Below are 16,394 nucleotides of genomic sequence, written 5' to 3'. Positions count from 1 at the left end.
TGAAATGAAACAGCCCCCCAGGATGTGGCCAGCATCCCAGCTTTCTCAGGTCCCCCAAAGATGACCAATACCACCCAGGTCAGCAAGAAGGAATCTCGAGAACACGGTGCCCTCATCCCACCTCACCTGCTACCCCTTTCTAACTCGTCACCTTTTTATAATAAACAGAAGGGAGGAATGTCAGCATTCAGGCATCTACACCGGCCTGCCCTTAGGACCTGGCAGATATATCCTCAGCTATAGCCACTCCCTGTGTGCATGTGCTTGCTAGCATTCAGGCATTACACGGGCCTGCCCTCAGGGTCCTCAGCTGCAGCCACTAAGAGCTCCCGAGTGCACATGCACTTGTCAGTACTCAGGCAGTTACACTGGCCTGCTCAGGGTCCTGACAGAATATGTCATCAGCTACAGCCACTACATCACTACAAAGTCCCTGTGCGTATGTGCTATGTCCCCTCATAAAAGATCAGCCCCTCCCGTCTTTCACCCCTTTCTCTCCTCAGCTCTCGACCCCAGAGGCCGCCTCTGTGCCTCTTCTCTTTCCTTCCCTCCAATAAACCTCCCACATGTGGTGTGGCTTTCTGGGGCCCCTTGGCTCTAACCCACCAAGGTAGCCTTTCCTTTCTGCCACTGCTAAACTACAACAGGGTTTCCTTTGCTTACACTCCCACATCACTTACATCACTGAAGGAAGTCAGGGAAGGAACTCAAACATGTCAGGAGCCCGGAGGCAGGAGCTGATGCAGAGGCCATGGAGGGGTGCTGTTTACTGGCTTGCTCAGCCTGCTTTCTTGTAGAACCCAGAACCACCATCCCAGGAGTTGGCATCACCCACAATGGACTGGCTCCAATCAGTAATTAAGAAGATGCGCTATAGGCCTGCCTAGAGCCAGCTCTTAGGGAGGCATTTGCTCATTTTAGGGTCCCTCCACTTAGATGACTTTTAGCTTGTATCAAGTTGATATAAAACTGGCCAGGACACCAACTAATAAAATGAAAGAAGAAATTTAGTTCCACCCTGAAACCCATCCAGAGGGAAGTGGCTTGTCGCAGGCCTGTCTGACCACAAGCCCTTGGGCTAGAGTGGGCCTGTGAGCAGCCATGTCTTCTGCTCTTCACCTTCAGAGCAAATGTCACTCACAAACGGGAAGCATAATGTCAAAAACAGGAGGTAGATGCTAGGTGGGGTCAGTGACCAGAAACCTCTTCTCCCATACCAAAGTTGGATACCTTCCTCATCTCAGATCTTCCCAGGCTCACCTCAGAATGCTAGCAGCTCACCTCGAGAGCAACTCCACTCCCAGGGGTTTCATTGAGCTCTGACAGCAGGTGCACTATACAGAGAAGATGAAAGAAAACTGTTTAAGTGTTTTACACACATACACATGTGAGTTCCAGGCCAGCCAGGCCCACATAGTCAGACCCTGTCTCAAACAAACAACAATTAATTGCAACATAGTAACTCTAGTTAATAAAATAGGTTGCCTTTCTGAATATTGCTAGAAGAGTACATTTTTATAAGGTAATGAATAAGATAATTAGCATTATTTGGCCATTTCACAATTTAGTCATTTTTTAAAACAACATGTTGTATGCATATATTCAATGTGTATACATAGATATAATTTTGTAATTTAAATAAATGAATAAAATGCTTTAAATTGGATAAAATGGCAAAGTGAGCATATGTGCTACAGTCTGTCGCCCCCAAATGCCTTGGAAGTGACAGAAGAAATATTTTTAAATAATTAAATCTATAACAATGTTGGCAAAAACAAGAAGTACCCTTACCAGAATTTTCAATGAATTCCTGGAAATTAGGGAGGACTGTTATCAGGTTTGTGGTGGAGCGGAAAGAACAGGGACCCAACGTCCAAAACAGTGACGAGAAACAAGCTTGACGAGACGTCCACAGAGCGCTGGACACTTGACAACCTACAAGGTGAAAAACGCATAAGGAATACCTCAGAATCAAAAGAAGGCTGACCACATGCCTTTGACCGGCTCCCGGGAGGCAGAGGCAGGAGAATCCCAGGCCAGCCAGGGCTACACTTGGAGAATCTATCTGAGAAAAATAAAATCAGCAATGATTTTTATCCGTGTTTGCAAAAATTGTACTTTTAATTATGTGTGTGTGTTGGTATGGGGGTGTGTGTGTGTGTGTGTGTGTGTGTGTGTGTGTGTGTGTGTATGTGTGTGTGTGTTGGTGAGTGACCATGGATGCCAGAAGAGGGTGTCAGATTCCTTGGAGGTGGAATTGCTGGAGGTTGTGAGCTGTCCTATATGGGTGTAGGGAACTGAACACTGGTCCTCTGCCAGTTCAGTACTCAGTCTTAACCACTGAGTCATCTCTCCAGCCCTAAAATGAATACACACACACACACACACACACACACACACACACACACACATACTTGGCTTTTTTGAGACAGGGTTTCTCTGTGTATCACTGGCTGTCCTGGAACTCCCTCTGTAGACCAGGCTGGCCTCGAACTCACAGAGATTATACATGTCTCTGCCTCTCAAGGACTAGGATTAAATGAGTGTGCCACAGCCACCCAGCTCAATAAATATTTTTAGAGTACCAAAAAAAGAAAGAGGCAACAAACACACATAGATGTCTCTGAGAGAAAACACAAATGCCTAATACACATGCTAAAATGCACAACCTCAGTGGAGGCTGGAAAATCAACAATTAAAACTTCAATGCCAGTGCTTCCTGCTTCTCAGTTCAGCTCAGGGGTGGAGGCAAGGAGGTGAGTGTCAATGCTACCCTTCTTCACTTCAGAGCAAGTACGAGACCAGCCTGGGAAACAGGAGACTGTAGCTTGAGTTTTTCTGTGCCCTGCCTGGCCCACAGTCAGGACAAATCTCTCACCCATAGTCCCGCAGCCTTTTATAAAATAATCACACAGAGGCTTATAGTAATTATAACTGCCTGGCCATTAGCTCAGGCCTACTACTGACTAGCTCTTACACTCAAACTGACCCATTTCTGTTCATCTCTATGTCGCCACTTTGTTCCATGGCTTTACCTGTGTGCCATTACATGCTGCTCCCTGGACAGCAGGCTGGCATCTCCTGACTCAGCCTTCCTCTTCCCAGAATTCTCCTTGTCTGCTTATCCTGCCTATACTTGCTGCCTGGCTACTGGCCAATCAGCATTTTATTTATCAACCAATCAAAGCAACACATTCACAGCACACAGAGCAACATCACCCATCAGGAGACCTTGTCTCAAAAGACAAAAATGAAAATGTGGTATTTCCATAAATGAGTTAGACTGAGGAAGTGTGCCCCTGTCACACTGGACCACCCAGAACTCCACACTGCAGCAGGAGTAGTAATGGGTACAGCTTTCTAGGAAATGGCTGGAAATTCATTAATAAGATCAAAGACGTGTGTGCCCATAGCCTTTAAGTTCACCACAGTTATTGTGTGTAGTAATCACAACCACCTGTAACTCCAGCTCCAGGAGATCCAGCACCCTCTTCTGGCCTCCACAGGCATTGCACTCACATGCACTTCCCCACACACAGACACAGACCTGTAATTAAAGGTAAAGAGAGGGTGTTAGTAGCAGCAGTGTTGATGATAGTGTCTTAGTTCGTTTTCCACTGCTATAATGAAACATGAACAAAAGCAACTTTAGGGGGAAAGGGTTTATTTATCTTGCAGTTTACAGTCCATCGTGAAGGAGGCCAGGACAAGAGCTCGGGCAGGAACCCGGAGGTGGGCACAGAGACCACAGAGGAACACTGCTGACTGGCTTACTCTATTAGGCTCACTCAGCCTGCTTATTTAGATAACCCAGGACCCACAGTGGGCTGTGAGCATCCCACATCAATCATTAATTAAGAAAATGTCCTCCCAGGCTTACCTAAAAGACAATCTTAGGAAGTGTTTTCTTAATTGAGGTTCCTTTTCCCAAATGAACTGAACTTTTGTCAGACTTCAAAAATATCTAACTAACATATCTGCCTAAGAGAAGAGAGGTTAAAAAAAAAAAGGAAAGAAAGAAGAAAGAATGGAAGGAAAGAAGGAAGGAAGGAAGAGGGAGGGAGGAAAGGAGGGAGGGAGGGAGGGAGGGAGGGAGGGAGGGAGGGAGGGAGGGAGGGAGGGAGGAAGGGAGAGAAATCAAGAATCCAGAATATGGTCAGACTCAGTAGAACAGCCCTGATCCCAGCATTCTGGAGACTGCTAGGCCATTTCTCCAGGTGTCTGTCCAGAACTTGCCCATATTCTTCTATTTAGAGCAGAAATGGTTGGATTTGGGGAGTGCTATTTGTGTTGGCCTGTTGAGGGTTATGGTGATGTCCCCAAAGGCAGGTCAGTAGTGCAGATTGCTCTTTCCAAGGACCCAAGTTGGATTCCTAGCACTGACTTTGGGTGACTCACAAGAGCTTACAATTCCATCTCCAGGGGATCTGACCCCTTCTGGCCTCCCAGAGCACCTGCACTCAACTGTACATTCCCACACAGAGATACACATATGCACTTGTAATTAAAAATAAAATGAATCTTTTTTTTAGTAGATACATTCTGAAGAAAGGCTATTTAACAGCCAAGTGAAGCCTGCCTTTGGGGACATCACCATAACCCTCAACAGGCCAACACAAATAGCACTCCCCAAATCCAATCTTTTCTGCTCTAAATAATTTCGCTGTTTCGAACCCACCCCTTTAACTAAAATCCCAATTCATCAGTCTCAGTCTGCTAACTTGGCTTGCAGGCAATACCAGGGCTATTTCTATCCCTGCAGGCACTGAGGAGATGCAGGCCTGGAAAGACTGAGTTTCCAGGATCTCAAGTTCAGCCAGCCAGGAGTCAGACCTAGTGGCTTGCGCAGCCACACATGGGACAGGACAGGCAACCTGCATGCCCAGCAAGGTCAACCTCTTTCCGGATGCATTGCCCACGTCTCTCTCACTGCTCCGGGCTCCACCCAGGCCTGCGGACAGTCTCTGTGATCCTCCGTTTCCCTCATCTTCCCTCTGATTTCCAACGTTTTGTTTTTCTTCCTCCTCTCGAGTTTTGGTGGATTTTGTTTTGGGTGTTTTTTTAAATCATGTTTACAGGCGGCTCAGCATTTACTCGTGCAGGGACATTTTTTTCCTGTCCTTGAAGCGACAGCTTGTCTTTCCCCTCAAACGTCGTTGTCGCAATGCCTGATAAACTGTTTATTTTTTCTAACAGCTTTCCTTTTTAGCCTGAAAAACAAACATTAACCAAAACCGGCCTCAAGTCTCTGAATTGTAACTTGCGATTAAATCTCTGGTGCTGGAGCGCCGCCTGCTGGGAAACTGAAAATAAGCAGGTAACGCTGTCTTTGCCTTAGCGGCCCATAGGTGATACAGGTCCTCCTGATACTGTAGCCCAGGCCTTGAGCTGATCTCCTGCCTCAATATGCAGAGTTTAGCAAGTGTGTTGTGCTCAAGGATGGCCATGAACTCAAGCCTTTCCTCCTTGTTGCTAGGATTAGCAAGCATGAGTGGGGGCGAATATGTGTATAAATGCTCATGTCTGCATGCAAAGCCCGAGGTTGATATCAGGATTCTTCTTCAATCTCTCTCCTACTTTATTATTTGAGGCAGGGTCTCTCCAGAAAACCCAGAGCTCACCAGGTGTCTTGCTAGCAAGCTTTTCTGGAGAAATCCCGTCTTTGCCTTCTGAGTCTCAAGTTACAGGTGAGCCTCCATGCCTACCTGGCATTTGTGTGGGTTCTGGGGACCTGAACCCCGTCCTCAAACTTGCATGGCAAGCGCTGGGGTGAGACTCCTTTTTGATTGAACTTTTTAAGAATTGCTTTTGAGTGTTATGCCTGTATGTATACATGTGTGCTGTGTGTGTTCAGTGCCTGTACATTCCCACTAGAGTACAGGTGGTCCTGAGGAGCCCTGTGGATACTAAGTTCTGTTCTCTGCAAGAACAGCAAGTGCTCTTATCCACTGATCCATCCCTCCAACCCTGGTGTGTCAGTCTTGATGCCATATCTTTTGATGTCACATCTTCACATACCAATCGGAATTTGAATGTTTTCCTTTCTGTGACGGTGCCTCATGAATATATCTCTGCATCAGGCTGGCCTTTAATGGTTCTTACATAGTAATATGTATTGTTTGTACATTATGTGGTGTTCTCTGGCTGGTCTGGTCTGCATGTTACTGGAAAGATGCATTAAGAATACAGTTCTGGGGTTGGGGATTTAGCTCAGTGGTAGAGTGCTTGCTTAGCAAGCGCAAGGCCCTGGGTTTGGCCCTCAGCTCTACAAAAAAAAAAAAAAAAAAAAAAAAAAAAAAAAAAAAAAAAAAAAAAAAATCCATTTCTGGATTCCAACTACTACTTTCCCTGGGAATGCTTCAAAAGCAGGTTTTTATAGTGAATAACAAAAATCAACAGCACTGGACTGTCAACACAAGGTTTCCTGATACCTTGTGGATTAAGAAGACATCAGCTCTCTGCTTGTGATCACTGTGACCTGGAGTTATGGATTCCTCCTTTAGAAACAGTCATGCACAGGTGTCTGTACTGGGGAGAGACTGCCTCTCTCTCCTTGACTCGAGCCCGTACTGGTGAATTTTTTAAAGTTTGTCACAAACCATGAAGACTCTAAGGCTAAAAAGAACACTGTAGATCTCATTCCATTTCTCTGTCATTGGGCGATCCCCGTGTCTTTCTTGGGGTCCTGTTTTCCAGATAGCCTCCCTGGTGATGTGAGTAGCAGTCCAGTCATCCTTGTTCCACATCTAGTATCCTGCTATGAGTGAGTACATACCATGTTTGTCTTTCTGAGTCTGGGTTACCTCACTCAGGATGATTTTTTCTAGATCCATCCATTTGTCTGCAAACCTCATGATGTCATTGTTTTTCTCTGCTGAGTAGTATTCCATTGTGTATATGTACCACATTTTGTTTATCCATTCTTCAGTTGAAGGGCATCTAGAACATTCCATGTTCTGGCTATTACAAACAATGCTGATATGAACATAGCTGAACAAGTGCTCTTGTGGTGTGGTTGAGCATTCCTTGGGTATATGCCCAAGAGTGGTATAGCTGGATCTTGGGGGAGATGGATTCCCAATTTTCTAAGAAAGCGCCATATTGATTTCCAAAGTGGTTGTACAAGCTTGCATTCCCACCAGCAGTGGAGGAGAGTTCCCCTAGCTCTACATCCTCTCCAGCATAAGGTGTCTTCAGTGTTTTTGATCTTAGCCATTCTGACAGGCGTAAGGTGGTATCTCAGAGTTGTTTTGATTTGCATTTCCCTGATGATTAGGGATGTTGAGCAATTCCTTAAATGTCTTTCAGCCATTTGAGTTTCCTCTGTTGAGAATTCTCTGCTTAGTTCTATAGCCCATTTCTTAATTGGACTGTTGGGCATTTTGATGTCTAATTTCTTGAGTTCCTTATATATTCTGGATATCAGTCCTCTGTCAGAGGTCATGAGGTTTGCAGACAAATGGATGGATCTAGAAAAAATCATCCTGAATGAGGTAACCCAGACTCAGAAAGACAAACATGGTATGTACTCACTCATAGCAGGATACTAGATGTGGAACAAGGATGACTGGACTGCTACTCACATCACCAGGGAGGCTACCTGGAAAACAGGACCCCAAGAAAGACACGAGGATAGTCCAATGACAGAGAAATGGAATGAGATCTACATGAACAGCCTGGACATGAGTGGGGGTAGTGAAGGGCGAGGGTCGAGGGAAAGAGAGCTTGGGGGAGCGGGAGATCCCAGCTGGATCAACAACAGAGAGGGAGAACAAGGAATAGGAGACCATGGTAAATGAAGACCACATGAGAATAGGAAGAAGCAAAGTGCTAGAGAGGTCCACAGAAATCCACAAAGATACCCCCACAACAGACTGCTGGCAATGGTCGATAGACAACCCAAACTGACCTACTCTGGTGATGGGATGGCCAAACACCCTAATTGTCGTGCTAGAAACCTCATCCAACTACTGAGGGATCTGGATGCAGAGATCCATGACTAGGCCCCAGGTGGATCTCTGGGAGTCCAATTAGCGAGAATGAGGAGGGTTTATATGAGCGAGAATTGTTGAGACCAAGGTTGGATAAAGCACAGGGACAAATAGCCAAACGAACCGAAACACATGAAATATGAACCAATGGCTGAGGGGTCACCAACTGGATCAGGCCCTCTGAGTGGGTGAGACAGATGATTGGCCTGATCTGTTTGGGAGGCATCCAGGCAGTGGCACCGGGTCCTGTGCTCATTGCATGAGTCGGCTGTTTGAAACCTGGGGCCTATGCAGGGTCCCTTGGCTCGGCCTGGGAGGAGGGGACTAGACCTACCTGGACTGAGTCTACCAGGTTGATCTCAGTCTGCGGGGAAGGCTTTGCCCTGGAGGAGATGGGAATGGGGGGCGGGCTGGGGGGAAGGTGAGGGGGGTGGGAGGGGGGAGAACAAGGGAATCCGTGGCTGATATGTAGAACTGAATTGTATTGCAAAATAAAAATTTTTTAAAAAAAAGGAACACTGTAAATGCCACTGTTTAGACATCTTACAAACCTCTCATCTCCATTGCTTGTGGTGTGGGCACAGAAGACAGAATCCAAATTCAAGTCAGGTTGGCAGAGCTCTGGGTCGGTGCATTCTGGAACTTCCTCTTTCACTTTTCTTCACTGTAGTAAGGTTTGTATGGAGACCATCAGCACGAGATCAGAGGTATGCCTTCACGCCATCATTAGACAACTGTCATGATGAAGTTGAGGACTTCCGGTAATGTCTGAAAAGTTAACCGAAGGGATAAAATTAAGAACCTCAAAAGCAAGTTTCAACTGGAACAGCTCAACTTACTCCTGACCATTCTGATGAAGATTTGAAGTGGGTGGAAGAAAATATTCCCTCCTCATTCTCAGATGTAGCTCTTCCATGGTGAATGGACCCAGACAAGGACAATATGACCATATCCAAAGCAGGTGAAGGAAAAAAGTGTCCAGAAAAGATGTTATTGGAAATTTTAGAAATGAAGTCAAGTTGACAGGAAAAGACTCTCCCTTCTCACGACCGAGAGAGCTTTGCTAAGTTTTATTGTGTTGTCTTGGAAATCTGTGTATGAAAATAAGGAATTCAGGTAGTAGGAGGGTCTGCCACCCTTATAAAGCTGACTTTGAAGGTCAGTTAAATTGCAATTAAGTTGCCTGAATTTGGAAATAATTTGAGAAATGTTACAAAAATGGTGTGTTAATAAATCCCTGATCAGGGACAGTGGCAGGCATGTGGAGTTGGAGGTCTCTCTCTTCACTGAGGAAAAAAAATAAACAAATGCCTGCGTGAATACTAGTTTCCTCTCACCTTGGAGATAAATGTGACTTTTTTGTTGTTTTGTTTCTAGACAGGTTTCTCTGTGTAGCCCTGGCTGTCCTAGAACCTGGAACTTGCTCTGTAGACCAGGCTGACCTCGAATTCAGAGATCCGCCTGCCTCTGCCTCCCAAGTGCAGGAGCTAAAGGCATGCGACACCACCTCCCCACCAGATAAATGTGATTCTTTTCAAGATTAGCTTAGCAGTGTCCACCTTTTGCAATGATGGTAATTTCATCCTATGTTTATACTGACATGATTTAATGTTGAAACATGAGCATGTTTGTATGTTTAATTTTGTCATTTTTGATGTGCACAAAGCTCTTGTTTGTAAGTACAACCATGCAATGCCATTGGAGTTACTTCTGTGAGCTCAAGGGAACACATATGCACAGAGAAGTCTTGAGGGCACCTCCAAAGGCTCACTCTGCCACTGTCCTCTCCCTCAGGCCATAGGTGCACACGCTAATGATGATTCTGCTGTGACCCCTGGCCACATTGCTCATCTAGAGCACTTTCTACCCAACCAGCTGGGGCGCCCCCTTCCCTGTGAGCTTCATGGGGACTAGCACTGTATCATTTACACACTCAGCACTTTCTGTTTCATAATAAAAGCATATTTAACTATACCACACATCATACTCAACTTGTAATTAACCAGCCCTTGTTTTACATCTTTTGCTAAAATATGTTTGTAACATATAGTTTGGAAGCTTTTATTCTGTTTTTTAATATACAATGTTCTCAGTTTGAAAGGCACTTGAATGTGTGTGATGAAAATGTGAATGATTTGTTTGCTGCCTTCACAACCAAAGACACCAGTCCAGCAGGTATTCAGCACGGTGACGTGAGGCCGAGCTTGGATGGATCCTTTCTGAAGGACTTCCAGCCTTGTGGATTGAGAATAACTGGATAATTGTGATTGAGAAAACTTGAACATCTGACCAGGAGCGCACTTAACTATAACCTACGGTGATTTGCACTGTGATGCCACCTGCCTTCTTAATTCCCTGCGCTCTCATTTCAAAGGGCTTGGTAGAGATGTGTTTCTAACAGTCATGTCTCTTGAAAATGTTTTCACAGTGAACATTGGCACACCTGGTGGGAAAAGTCTGGCTTTCAAGACCCCACGGCTTTGGGCCCTTCCCAGGGGAGAGTGACTGATTCAGCCATCGTGAGGTCCTTTCCCTCCATCAGTTTCCACCACAGTGGTGGGCTCCTGTATGCTTCCCGGAAGGTTTGTCCATTTTGACTTTGGCATAGTCCACCTTCTGACCCAGTCGTTTTAGAACCTGAGGTACCTTTGGCAGGGCAGGGTGTCACTGTGTAACCCATGCTGGCCTTGAACATGTGATCCTCTTGCTGAGATCACAGGCATGGACCGCTGTGACTTTCTTCACATTTGTATGTAATACAAATACAAATGCCCTCATGGGAGGAGCAGTTGCCTTCAAAGCACAGCCTACAGCTGGATAGCCGAGGGCTTACAGCCAACAAGTAGTATGAATTAAGTGGACTGTCATGGGGAGTTGACGACCAGGAAAATACCTCTGACACCACGTCAGTATGTGTTTGTAAAATCAGGAAAGGGGCATGAAGACAGGGGAAGAAGATGCCAGTCTACAAGCCATGGAGAGAGACCTGGAATAGGACTCCATTCAGCACTGCACACACCTTGGCTCCAACAGCCAGCCTTCCAGCTACAAAAACATTAACTGGTTGTTGTAAGCCTCCTAGTCTAGGGTCTTAGTACAGAAGTCTCAACACACTAAGGAGTGTATTCTATCAGAACAACCTTTGCACTGGTCAGAACCACTTAAGACCCAGGCTGCTGGCCCCACCCACCCCAGCCTCCCTTGAGGAGTTTGCCTCATATACAGAGAGGACCTGGTGCAGATCTAGCAGGCCCGGTGTTTGCTGCTTCAGTCTCTGTGAGCCCACAGTAAAGCAATTACTTATATAGTTCTATTATTAAGTAAAACTCAGGAGTCAGATATTGGGGTAAAAACCTGGTTGATTAGAGAAGGGGCAGAGAAGCCACCAGTGACCTCCTCTCTCTCTTTCTTCCATCCAAAACAGCTGTGAATCATTCTAAGCCTCTTCCTACTACTTCCCGTGTCTCTCTGTGTGTCCTGGGTTCTCCAAAACTTCTATGGCTGATTCTGGTCAGCTAGTAGCTAATTCTGCCCTTTGACTCAAGGTAAACTTTATTGTCAGTCTCAGAGTGTGATCAAAATATCCCACAACTCAGAAGTGCCCTGCTTAGTTGATCCAGGGAGCCGTGTTCTCCTGCTGTCTTCCATCCCGAGACTCCTACGACCTTTCCACCTTCTCTTTCTTGGAGTTCCCTGAACTCCCAAAGGGAGGGACCTGATGGAGACTTCCAATTTACACTTCTTGCCTCATAATGTCTGTCTGTGGGTCTCTGTATCTGCCCCAATCTGCTGCCAGAGGAAGCCTCTCTGATGAGGACTGGACAAGGCACCCATCTATGAGTATAGCAGAATATCATTAAGAATCATTTCATTGATTTTTTTTTAGACCAGTTTTTTGGTTCTACCCTAGGTCTCTGGGTTATCCGGTCTCCAGTTTCTGGTCATCCAAGCAGGGCATGGGCTTCCTCTCACAGAGTAGGCCTCCAGTTAAATCAGACATTGGGTGGCCACTCCCACAAGTTCTGTGCCACCATTGCCCCAGCACATCTTGCAGGCAGGACAGATTGTATAGGTCAAAGGTTTTGTGGCTGCTTTGGTGTCCAGGTTTCTCTTTCTGTAGCCTGCAGAGTACCTTCCCACACCACAGAGACTAGAACGTGGGTGTGAAGGCTCTATGCAAGCACCAGATCGACCTCTCTATGTTCAATGAGCTGTGTGGATGTTGTCCTCAACAACGGTCCCCACTGTCAGTTTTCAGAGAGCAACCCCTCTATCCCACCATCAGCCTGGGTTGTTTAGGGATCTCCACAGGAATCTGCTTGGCCAACAATTGAACCAAATGTAACCCAGTCCCACCACTGGGAGCCTTGCCTAACTACAAAAGATAGCCAGTTCAAACTCCATATCCTCCATTACTAGGAGTCCTCACTAGGATCACCCTCAGATTCCAGAAAGTTTCCACTGCAGTAGATTTTCACAGCACCCTCTAAATGTCCCCCAATTCCAGCTGTCTCTACCTGCACTCTCACCTTCCATCCCATCTCCCATCCTACTTGATCCCTCCCACTCCCATCCCCATCTCCCACCCCAAGTCCACCTGTTGTTGGTTGTTTTTGCTCTTTTGGGGGGACTGCCACCCAGCTCCCAAATAAATCACACATGGAGGCTTATTTTTACTTATGAATGCCCAGCCTTAGCTTGGCTTGTTTCTTGACAGCTTTTCTTAAATTATCCCATCTACCTTTTGCCTCTGGGCTTTTTTCTTGTCTTACTTCTGTGTATTTTACTTTCACTCTTATTCTGTGGCTGGCTGTGTAGTTGGGTGGCTGGCCCCTAGCATCCTCCTCTCCTCGTTCTCTTGCTCTTTCTCCTTTTCTCCCAGATTTCTCCTATTTATTCTCTCTGCCTGCCAGCCCCACCTATGTTGTCTCCTGTGCCAATTCGTTCAGTGCTATTACCCCCACCTTCTCTTCTATCAGGTTCAGTGTATCAGGTTTTATGTTGAGGTCTTTGATCTACTTGGACTTGAGTTTTGTGCAGGATGATAAGTATGGATCTCTTTGTATTCTACAGGCTGACACCCAGTTTGACCAGCACCATTTGTTAAAGATGCTTTCTTTTATCCATTGTGTATTTTTGCCTTATCAAAAATCAGGTATCCATAGTTGTGTGGATTTATGTCTGGGTCTTCAATTTTATTGCTTTTATCAACATATCTGTTTTTATGCCAATACCATGCAGTTTTTATAGCTCTGTAGTACAACTTAATATTAGGGATGGTGATACCTATAGCAGTTTTTATTGCTCAGGATTGTTTTAGCTACACTAGGGTTTTTGTTTTTCCATATGAAGTTGAGAATTATCCTTTCAAGGTCTGTAAAGCAGTCTGATGGAATGTGGATGGGGACTGCATTGCATCTGTAGATTGCTTTTGATAGGAAGGCCATTTTTACTATGCTAATTCTACCAATCCATGAGTATGAGAGTCTTTCCATCTTCTGATATCTTTATCAATTTCTCTCTTCAAAGACTCGAAGTTTTTGTCATACATGTCTTTAACTTGTTTGGTTAGAGTTACTCCAAGATATTTTGTTATTTGTGGATATGTTATTAGTGAAAAATGTTCATTTTCCTAATTCCTTTCTCAGTCCATTTGTCATTTGTATACAGGAGGGTTACTGATTTTTTTTTTTTTTAGTTAATCTTGTATCCAGCCACATCACTGAAGGTGTTTATCAGCTGTAGGAATACCTTGGTGGAAATTTTAGGGTCACTTATATATACTATCATATCATTTGCAAATAGTGATGCTTTGACTTCTTCCTTTCCAGTTTGTATCCCCTTGATCTCCTTCAGTCTTATTGCTCAAGTTAAAACTTCAAGTACTGAATTGAATAGATGTGGAGAGTGGACAACCATGTCTTGTTCCTGATTTTCATGGAATTGCCTTGAGTTTCTCTCCATTTAATTTTATATTGGCTATAGGCATGCTATAAATTGCCTTTATTATGTTTAGGTATATCCCTTGTATCCTTAATCTCTCCAGGACTTTTATCATGAGAGAATGTTGTGTTTTGTCAAAGGCCTTTTCTGCATCTAATGATTGTGTGGCTTTCTTTCAGTTTGTTAATATGGTGGACTACATTTACTGATTTTCATGTTGAACCACCCCTGCATCTCTGGGGTGAAGCCTACATGATCAGGGTGGATGATCTTTTTTACATGTTCTTGAATTCAATTTCCAAGTATTTTATTGAGTATTCTTGCATCTATCCTCATGAGGGAAACTGATCTGTAATTATCTTTGTTGAGTCTTTATGTTTTGGGTATCAGGGTGACTGTGGCCTCAAAATTAATTGAGCAATGTTCCCTCTGTTTCTGTTCTCTAGAATAATTTGAGTAGTACTGGTACTAGCTTTTCTTTGAAAGTCTGGTAGACCTCTGCACTTTTAAAGACTGCTTCTGTTTCACTAGGGGTTATAGGTCTATTTAAAATTGTTTATCTGATCTTGATTTAACTTTGGTAAGTAGTACCTATGGAGAAAACTATCCATTTCTTTTAGATTTTCTAATTTGGTGAAGTAAAGCTTTTTAAAGTATGTCCTTATGATTTTCAGGATTTCCTCGGTGTCTGTTATGTCTCCTTTTCATTTCTGATTTTATTAATTTGGATGCTCTTTTAGTTTGAATGGGGTTTATTGTGTTGGTTTTCTCAAAGAACCACCTCTTTGTTTCATTTATTCTCTATATTGTTCATTTCTATTTTATTGATTTCAGCCTTGAGTTTGATTATTCTTGCCATCTGCTCCTCTTGAGTGTTTACTTCTTTTTGTTCTAGAGCATTCAAGTGTACTGTTACATTACTAGCATGAGATCTAATTTTTTTAATGTAAGCACTTAGTGCTATGAACTTTCCTCTTAGCACCAATTTCATTGTGCTTCATACCCTAAGTTTTGGTGTGCTATGTATTCATCTTCATTTAATTCTAGAAAGTTTTTAATTTATTTCTGTCTTGACCTATTTTTCATTCAGTAAGTTGTTCAGTTTCCATGAGTTTGTAAGCTTTCTGTTGTTTGTTGTTATCCATCCTTAATCTGTGGTGGTTTGACAGGATGCAGGGAATTACCTCAAATTTCTTATGTCTGTTGAGACTTGCTTTGTAACCAAGTATCTGGTCAATTTTGGACAAAGTTCCATGAGGTGCTGAGAAGGTATATTCTTTTGTGTTTGAATCAAATATCTCTTAGGTTCATTTGGGTTAGTCTGTCAGCTCCATTATTTCCGTTTTTGTCTGGAAGACCTGTCAGTTGGTGAGAGTGGGGTATTGAAGTCTTCCACTACCTGTGATTTTAGGTGTAGTAGTGTTTCTTTTATGAAAGTGGGTGCTCTTGTGTTTGGGGTATAGATGTTAAGAACTGAAATGTCATCCTGGTGGATTTTTTCTTTAATGAGTATGTAGTGTCCATCCCCAACTCTTGGTGTTGAGGTGTGTTTCTTGGATGCAACAGAATGGATCATTTTCACATCCATTCTGTTAGTATGAGTCCTGTTAATTAGGGAATTGAGACCATTGAGATATCAATGACCAATGATTGTTGATTCCTGTGATTACTTGGTGGTAGTGGTGGTGGTGGGTAGATGAGTGGGTGTCTGTGTATGCACTTCCCTTCTCTTGGTTTTGCTAGGGTGAGATTATTTCCTGTGTTTTCATGGGTGTAGCTAACCTCCTTTGGTTGGAGTTTTCCTTCTACCACCTCCTGTATTTGTTGATATTGTTTAAATTTGACTTTAACATGGAATATCTTATTTTATCCATCTATGGTGATTTAAAGTTTTACAGGGCATAGTAGTCTGGTCTGGCATCTGTGGTCTCTTAGAGTCTACAGGACATCTTGTACAGGCCCTTCTGGCTTTTAGAGTCTCCATTCAGACGTCAAGTTAATTCTAATAGGTCTGCCTTTATGTTACTTCGTCTTTTTCCCTTGCAGCTTTTTGTATTTCTTGCTTTGTTCTGTACATTTAGTGTATTGACTATTATATAGCCAGAAGACTTTCTTTTCTGGTCCAATCTATTCAGTGTTCTGTATGCTTCTTGTACCTTTATGGGCATCGCCTTTTTTAGATTTAAATTTTTCTTATATGATTTTGTTGAAAATATTTTCTGGGCTTTTGAGAAGGGATTCTTCACTTTCCTCTACTTCTAATATCTTTGGGTTTGGTCTTTTCTTGGTGTCCCAGATTTCCTGGACGTTTTGCATCAGGAAAGTTTCAAATTTAACATTTTCTTTAACCAAAGCATAAATTTTCTTCTATATTTTTCAATGCCTGAGATTCTCTCTTCTATCTCTTGTATTCAGTTGGTGAAGCTTGCCTCTATAGTTCCTGTTCAAATTCCTAAATTT

Source organism: Peromyscus eremicus, chromosome 9 (genome assembly GCF_949786415.1).
Source record: "Peromyscus eremicus chromosome 9, PerEre_H2_v1, whole genome shotgun sequence".
NCBI classification, from domain to species: domain Eukaryota; kingdom Metazoa; phylum Chordata; class Mammalia; order Rodentia; family Cricetidae; genus Peromyscus; species Peromyscus eremicus.
Note: the sequence above shows the minus strand (reverse complement) of the source record.